Consider the following 9,477-nt stretch of genomic DNA (forward strand, 5'->3'; position numbering starts at 1 on the left):
TCCGGGACATAAATTTTTATGGTACTTACTTACGGAAGAAAGAAATTTTTATTTATTAAATGAGATCTCGACTGGAGGCAGACGTTAACATGTTAACATGGCAGGCCACAAAAGAATATGTACCATAGTTTTACTATGATATAATTACAAAATTAAAATAGTGTAAAAGAAGAATCTTAAATTATAAAACAAAGAGATCTTAAAATTTATAAAAAAGATTGATGATAATGAAATATATATCTAGGTTTAGAATTTAATCGTATTTTTGTCCATGAGAGAATTCAATCGGCGGGTATGTATGAGGAGATGCATGAACGTGGAAGAGGCGAAGAATGTTTGCAAGGACAGAGTGGTGTGGCGCTCTATTCTCTCTGCCTACCCCTGCGGGGAAGCGGCGTGATGGTTAGTTAGTTAGTTAGTTTTTAGAGAATTCGTTCCGGCAATTTTGTAAATTTATTAACAATATTTGAAAAAAGTTATGTTTTTTTTCAGTTGTTTTATGTCTATGGCCTGTCATTTCTCTCCTTCGTGATAATTGTCGGTGTAATTTTAAAACAAAATGTCTATACTGTAAGTAAAAATAATTTTCTAGAACTATCAAATATATTTTTTTCAATATTTATTTTGTCTTCGATAACTACAGCATAATATATTAAAATTAAACAAAACTTTATCTCACTACTTATGTATGCACATGTCTGACTATTTTCCGCAATATTATGAGCCTTCATCACAGGGACACATAAGGCGAGTGAGGGGGACAAATAGTAATTATGTGTCCCATCTCCATTGCCCTGTTTACGTACTTAAACTGCGATTCTTTTAGTTTGTAAGTTTCCCAGAGGAAGGCAAAGTATTGTCAAAACTATTTGAATATATACTCAAAATAAGAAGTGAAAAATAAAATTTATTTGATTTATAAGTTTTCTCAAAAAAATTATCAGTAAGTGCCTGAATTTTTTCTATAGTTATATTTTCCTGACAAACGGGATATAATAATATTAGGTATTTTTTGTGTGCTCTTTTCAAATGAACTAAATAAAACAAAAAATAAAAATATCTTTTGAAAATAAAATTGAATGTTTAATGCTTTTATATTATAGGATGTATTCAGCATACTTTCCAACATTCTATGGTTTGCTCATTACGTAGTTTATATTGGTCTGAGTTGCCTGGCTGTGGAGGCATTAGTTGCAGAATCATCTAGGACCCATGAAATGTTAGGAAAATTGTACATTTTACAAGGTAAAATATACACATACGCACATGCATTATCACACACATACAAAATCAATTGAGATTTTCTTGTGTTGAGTTGTAAAATTCACATGCCTTTGATGTTTTATCTCTGTTTTGAAATTATTTAATATATTTAGTATACAAAACATTGAAACTTGTCCCGTCCCGTCTTTGGTTTAGGAAAATTTCGATGAACAAGAAAGATACATCCACCATTTGTCGAATGAGGATGGGTCATTGCTGTACGAGAGAGCACCTTGCGAGGATTGGTGTCTTTGACTCCCCCATTTGCGAGTGTAGTTTTGAAAAGGAAGACCTTAACCACATATTCTTTGTTTGCCCAATAAATGACCGAATGCCAATTTTTTTTAAAACTCTGGCCCACGTTATTCCCAGATAATTATTATCTGGGAATAACGTTATTTACAGATATTCATCTCATCCTGGCGAGCAGGAACCCTATTATGTACAGACTTTTAGTTGTTTTTTTTTAATTAAATGGAATAAATTTATAATTTAATAATAAGTCTATCATATTTTATAATTAAGAATTCAATTAACTTGACATTGGCAAATGCAATGTATTTCATGTGCAACGCCATTCCATATTTAAAAAAAAAACATTGAAACTAAATTGGAACTATGAGTAAGTATATGTGAGCTTTTATTATGTCTCAATGTAGATGAAGCAGAAATATAGAAGTCTGGGCATTCGTTTTTCAGAGTGATATTTTTCATGAAACTTTGCACCTCACTCTATTTCGCACCCATTTCATTGATCTTATCAGTCCTTTGAAAATAGATACATCCTCCCTTCCTTCGTTTATCTCTGAAGTGCATGTTTTCTCCATCTGTTGCTACTTATTATGAACCTGTTTCGATTCTTCAATGTAATTGGCTGAAGTGATTGTGTTGTAGATCGAGAGTCGATGGGGGACGTGTCCAAATTCCGCCGTTTAGTAGAACGCCATGATCTAAGACTGAATATCTTTGGATTCTTCCCTGCAGATTTGACATTGTTTTCTACAATAGCTATGACAACTGTTTCATATTCCATTGTATTCGTTCAGTGGCTGTGGATGTAATGTAATGTATCGTAATGCAATATTTAATTGCATAATGGATCATCAATCATTATTGTTTACTCGGAAAATGTTGGTTTTTTTAGCATGTCACCTCTCACTGAGATTTTACTCTACAGGTTTTAAAACGTATCCGTCTCTTCGTCCGCACTAATAGTGGTGTGATATGTTGTGTATTTTGTTGTTTGCATGTTGGTGTAGCGATCACATTTGCTATTAATCATGTCGAAGGGTGATATTTTAAGAAGATGTGTGTGAATAGTGTTATGGTAGTGAAGTATAGTGTTACTTGCGTATCCAGGGAACGAGATACTTATGTTTTGAAATGTAGACTAAATCTCAGTGAGTAGTTATATACTAACACAACTAAAAAGCTGTTAAAATGTCTGACCACAAAACTAATGCTTTAAATATTAAAATATATTATTTAGGCGGTTTGTGTAACAATTCAAATTGTAAAATTGTATTTAAAATTAAGTTATTTTAATAGATTATTTTTAATGTTTTGATCAAAATTGTTTTACGTTCTGTTTATCAAGGCATTACAAAAATTTATTATGCTTTGACCATAGACAAATTTAGTAATTAGTAAAGCAAATCACAATAAAAACTATTCTGTAAATTATACATATATTTGACATTCCATCATTAATGAGGGTACTCTAAGTTAAGTTAAAATATGTGATGCTAATGGATTGTATCGTCTAGGTACAATATTATTATAATATACAATATATACATGTAAATATGTCTGTATTGATTAAAGAATTTGGTTTATTGAATGGATATGAATTATTTTACACCTTGTAGAAAAATTAATTAACGAATCAATGAATGTTTACAATGTTTATAATGTTTGTAATCAATGAATACAGGAGAATGATCTGATGAAAAAAGTGGTAAGAGATTTTATGCAAATATTGTATTTAAATATCTTTGATTTTACAGTAGAGTCTCGATTAACCGACTTAAACAGGCTACAGCAAGTTCGGATAAGCGAAACGGCCGGATAACATGGAAAATGATAAAAACAACATTAAAAATGTGTTAATTTTATTTGAACATCGAAAACTTTTCAAATATGTAGGTACATGTAACATTACTGAATGTAACGAACTAAAACATCAAAATGCACTTACGGCAAAGTAATAAAACATGTTTTACAGTAGGTACATACTCACATACAATGCAATGAACTATGAAACTAAATTTAAGCTTGGGTAGAAAGGGTGGGATAACTCGGAAAGTTGGATAACCGAAGGTCGGATAACCGAGACTCTACTGTACTTCATTTTACTTTTAGTATCCATATTGTTATTTTGTTAAATTATTTTTATGTTTGAATTTTTTTCGTTTTCATTTTTGTATTCGAAAAATGCATATAAAAACCTTAGAGGCTTGCACTCTTTACCTCAAGGTACAAAGATAAATCCATAAATAAAGGTTCTTCCAAATTGGAATAATTTTATTTTTATTTCTTGTAGACCTGGATTGGTCATTCAAAATGCTATAGTTGCTCGGAAAAAATATCGGATTTAAAATACTCTGAAGCGTATTAAGTTTATTTGGAGTGTGAATACTCAACCTCTGTAGTGCAGTGGAAAGCACATTTGACTACCATGCTGGAGGTCTCGGGTTTGATTCCCAGGGAGGTTAAAATTTGTATAAGTGATTTTCACCATCATTTATTTAACATTACCCCGGACTGATACAAGGAGGGCAGGATGGTCACCCTGTCTTAATGCAATTGACAATCAAGGTAACACTGCGACAATACAATGCAATGCCATATGCATCATTGAGTGAGGATAAGGGTTAGAACAAGAAAACATAATAAAAAAATAAGATTCTCTTCGTAAGTAATGGGTTATTTAAAATCCGTGGTAACAGTAAAGATGCAATGATGGCTACAAGTTTTGCGATGCTGACTCTTACATTTTAAACAAATAATGGTGATATCATAAATTATTTGTTTTTCGTGCAATATCAAAACAATTAATAAAAAAATTAAGTTTTTAAAGTGAAAATCCGTCCCTCCTAATGATTTTTATAATATGTGTGTAATTTTTTTTTATAATGTATTTATTTTAATATATATGCATTTATTTATTCATTAAGGCACTAATAATATTGATGATGCAATATTTGAGTATCGAGCTGCCTCTCTAATGGTAGGGACTGACCGGAGCATTTCATTGTAACGTAACGTCGTAACATCGCTCGCGGCGAGCATCAGCGAGCATCCGAAACTATGGATGGAGCGCTCGGCTCGCTGTACTGACTATACAAATGCTCGCATCGTAATGTGTTACGTTATGACGAAATGGCTCTGATCAGTCTCTGCCATAATATGTGTACTGCTCGTGCTTAGGGAGGGGGTTTGCTTTACAAAATACATATATGTAAAGTGAAGTTATAATTATAATTTATCTGGTAAAACAGCAAGTAGACTAAAAATTATTTCATGCTTCAAATTTTTAAAAGAGAAGCAGTAATATGCATTTCACCATATATTTTAAAATTTGTAATGATAAAACCATGATAGCAATATTGCTATATATTCATGTGAATATTAAATTACTGGAAAAAAATAATTGCCGGCTCTAGGACACAATCTTAGATCCTTCCAATTTCAGGTCAGGTTTCTATGTACATAAATGTACATAATAATTTATAAACCACTTACTTATGGTTATGTTTTGTAAAAGAAAAAAATACAAAACATAAACCATAAGTAAGTGATTCAAAATAATGTATTTATTCTCCTTCAATAAAATGATATTTATTTAATGAATTAACATGAGCACTTCTATAAGTAATAAGGGGAAGTGTTGACCTTATTTTTAATGTCAGAAAATTATTAAATATTCACATATAGTGATGTAATGTTAATTTGATTATATAAATAAGTATGTTTGGCAAAGGGTTTTCAATTGACTCCTAGATGTTATAGCTTCAGCATTATTAGTACTGAATATAAAATGCTACTGGATAAAATCACATATGGCGTAATATTTTTTATGGATGCATTTTTCTGGAGCTTTGGATTCTCCACAGTCAAATATGAACACAATAATGTGCATCTTAGAAGTCCGCGACAGTTTTACACAATATCGGTGATTTTTTTCTGTGCAATTTCCAAATTAGTATACACTTTGAAATGGAGCTCCGTACAAATAATAGAGCTTAAAACCTTTGTGAGTTTTTCTATGAAATGGTCAGAAACATTATGTGCAATAACGTGCCTCGTATCTGATTCTTTCATTTATTCCAACTTCAAATTAATTTACCATAAAAACTTACTCTTTATTGATAAATTTCTTCAAATGAAAATCGAACAATATTCGTATAAGAGATTGGAATTTGCCATTTTCTTCATAATCTACATAGCTGGAAGTATTTATATTAATATTATGGATGGTATCTTGTGGAAAAAGGGATTTTATCAATTAACTATAATGATAAATATGTGTATTATTGATATATTTCTTTTGCAATTCTATTTTGATACTTCTTTGCTATACTGCAGATTGCAGGTGATAAATTATTTTTTGTACATTAAACACGCCGCCATTCAAGAATCTCATGATGTGGATTTGAGACATACATCTTTGTACTTATCATCATGGCACGACGAAACACGTACCGGACAGGATGTAGAATTATCAAAGATTCTGCAGGCATACAAAATAGCGGTGGAAAACTTAAATATTTTAAGGAAATGCTGCAGCGGCCCGGTAAAATAAACTATTGTAATTTATTAGATGATTTCTTCTTTTATATTATATAATACACAAAATACAGTTTGTTTATCTCCCGCACTAAGCGGGTCTTACTTTACATACATATATCAGTAATCATATAAAGTTAATAATATAATAAAGACAAATCTGAATTGGTTTTTACACAATAAGAACATTTTAATTGATTTTACAAAATTTTCCAGTTATTACATTCCTATGGATTGTCATTTCTCTCCTTCATGATAATTATGGGCAATTTTGTAAAGCAAGATCTCTTAAAAACAGTAAGTACATTTTTACAAGGCACTTTTTTTATAAAACCACAAACTTTGTGACCAACTTTATAATTTTTGTGCAATTAACTTTTCACATTTTTTACAGAAAAATTAGGAACATTAAAAAATAACATGAATATAATAACCAAAATTATTTTATAGGGCATTTTTGGCGTACTGTCAGTCATACTTTGGTTTGGACACCATACAGTTTATATTGGTCTGAGTTGCCTGGCTGTGGAGGCTCTGGTTGCCGAGTCATCTAGAACCCTTGAAATGTTGGGGAAACTCTACATTTTGAAAAGTAAAGTGTAAAATTATTGAAATTATCACCTAATAGTAAATTGTAGTTACTTCCGTAGTGTAGTGCTTAGCGTGTTTGGCTTTCGCGCTGGAGGCTCCTGGTTGAATTCCCGGGGTCCCTAAATAATTATTAGTAGTTTTTAACTCTATGGTTTATTAAACATCATCCAGGACTGGTACTTAAAGCCAGGACCGAACAGTAATTAATGATTAAGATAACGCTGCGCCGATACATTTCACAGTGCCCCATGCACCATTGCAGGGTTAAAAGGAAGATTTTTTTTTCAAAATATTAAATCTTACGTTATTCATCAATTGCTTTGAAATTTTACCACAACGCTGTATTGGAATACACGCGTGTTTATTGTATGCTCGTTTCATTCTTTTCCATTTAACCAGACTGAACCACAGCTATGCGTGGCCAGGTACAGCTAGTAATAAATTTATTTATTTTTAGAAGTTTTAGAAGGAAAAAATAAGGAATTAGTTATTTTCTATGTTTTGCCGGGAAAGACTTGACATGGACATTTAAAAGTATAATTTCATTTATTAACATTGTTGTATTACAGGAAGGGACGGAATGGAGAATTTGTCAAAATTCCACAATTTAGTGAAACGCAACGACCTACGGCTAATTATCTACAGACTCTTCCCGGCAGACTTGACCTTGTTTTCTACTATAACTGTGTTAACTGTTTCATATTCCATTATATTTGTTCAATTGGGTATGGATATAAAATAAATGTTCTCCAGCAACGTCATTAAATAAAACACTTTTCGACAATCAAAATTTATTATTGATTTGTGGCTATGATTTGTCAATATAATCAAGATATGGAACATTAATTTACACGGATATAAATAACTCGGGTTATGAACTTGATTTGTTTGGTAAATCTGTATGTAACTCCAAACAAATTACCTCAAAAGGGAAAATGTCAAATGGATTAACGCAGACTTCAGAAAAATGATTATCATAACAACACTTTGTGATGAAAATTCAATTCATAAATTGTAACCCTAAAATTCTATCAACAAATTTAAACCATAAAATTAGGAAGTATAACAGCAACATGCACACTTTCATTAGTGAAAATCAACCATTTATATGAATAAAATATTATTAATAAAAAATCCCTACCAATCTGGCTGTTAATTTATATATTAAATATTAAAATCAAACACCAATTTTTAGGGTCTACTAAACTGTGTTGAATTATTAAAAACAATAAAAAATTCAATTTGTGATAATGGTTTTGCCATTTTTAAACTACTGACTGTTATTAATTCATTACATGCGGGTGCATCTCAGACTGATACCCAAAATGCAGAGCTGATCACCTTGCCTTCAACTAATCAACACTGCATCGATTCGATACAGTGCCCTATGCACCATTGGGTGCTGATAAGGGTAAAAATAATATGTTTTCTTTGTACAAATGTAATTTTGTTTACTTAATAGAGACATGTACTCTTGTGTAAGTGATGGATTAATTAATTACGGAATTTAACAATATATTTATTCCACTCATTTGAAATCATTAAATATTCATATTAATAATTCTCGAGGACTCATTTCATCATGTTATAATTTGAATAAAGGAGGTGCGCAATTAACTTGAGTTTTGAATGTCAAAGCTATTTTGGACATTACCGATAGAGTATTTTGGACATTACTGAATTTTAAAATGTTATCAAATAAAATTACAAATGCTATAATATTGTTCATGCAGGCGTTTTTCTGGAGTTTAGGATTCTCCACAGTCAAATATGAACAGAACAATGTGTATCTAAGGGGGCCAAGGCGGTTTTACACAATACTCGTGATTCTGTTTTGTGTGATTTTCAGATTCGAACTATTACTGCAAGGGATAACCGGGAGCGATTTTAAAATAATAGGACTAAAGACTCTTATGTATTCTGTAATGAAATCATTAGAGACATTGTCTGCGATTGCGTGTCTCATATTTGATTCCTTCATTTATTCCAAGCTCAAATTAGATTACCACAAAAATTTACTAATGATCGATAAAATGCTTCATATAAAAGTGGAAAAATATTGTAATACACAACTGATATTTGCTATTCTTTATGTTTTCTACGTAATTGGATGTATTTATCACAATACTATGGATGGCATTCTATGGAAGAAGGGTATATTCCAATTTTCCTTGATGGTTAAAATGACCATTATAGACTTATTTCTTATTCAGTTTTGTGTTGATATTTGTCTCCTTTACTGCAGGCTGCAGATGATCAATTATAATTTAAGAGCTATGTGTATCACTTTAGAAAAAACTTCCCGAAATGTAGATCTGGGACGTACATCTTTGTACCTGTCATCGTGGTATGGAGAAGAGTCCACTGAAAATGGAGTGGATGTTTTGACGCTTATTAGCGCATACAAAAAAGTTGTGGAGACATTACTTATTTTAAGGACACGAGTCAGCGGACCGGTAGTATTTATTTGGAATTTTCTTGTGATATATTTCTTTTTAATTTACCTCTTTTAGTATGTATGGCAAAGCATATTTATTGAAGTATTCTCTTCTTCTTCTTTTTAATGGCTTTTCACCCATCTTGGGTGTTATAGCCAGTGTCGAGTTATTTGAAGTATGGATTAAAATGCTGCATTTGTGTTTATAACTGAAATGCTGTCAGATTTATTGAAAAAAAAGGCTTTTCAGAAATCCAGTTTCTTGAAGTTTTAGTAGAATTATTTCACCGAGTTCATAATTCAGTTTTCCCTAAAATATCAATTTATTTTGGTTAAAAATAACCAAAACTAGTTATATCATGTAAATTGATTGTATGTTTTTTGAAAAAAAGATTCAG

At 31.1% G+C, this 9,477-nt stretch overlaps 1 long non-coding RNA gene across 1 annotated transcript; it reads left to right on the top strand.

The window, feature by feature from the left end:
- Positions 1-1,901: 1,901 nt before the first annotated feature.
- LOC148309725 (uncharacterized) lies at positions 1,902-6,638 on the top strand. The gene is made up of 4 exons (XR_015837493.1): positions 1,902-3,220; positions 5,851-6,058; positions 6,268-6,348; positions 6,502-6,638. It is a non-coding gene; the product is annotated as an uncharacterized LOC148309725 (long non-coding RNA).
- The last annotated feature ends 2,839 nt before the right edge of the window (positions 6,639-9,477 follow it).

The sequence above is a fragment of the Brachycentrus maculatus genome, unplaced genomic scaffold (genome assembly GCF_059751285.1).
Source record: "Brachycentrus maculatus isolate JH-2025_06_01 unplaced genomic scaffold, ASM5975128v1 h1tg000118l, whole genome shotgun sequence".
Classification (NCBI taxonomy): Eukaryota; Metazoa; Arthropoda; class Insecta; order Trichoptera; family Brachycentridae; genus Brachycentrus; species Brachycentrus maculatus.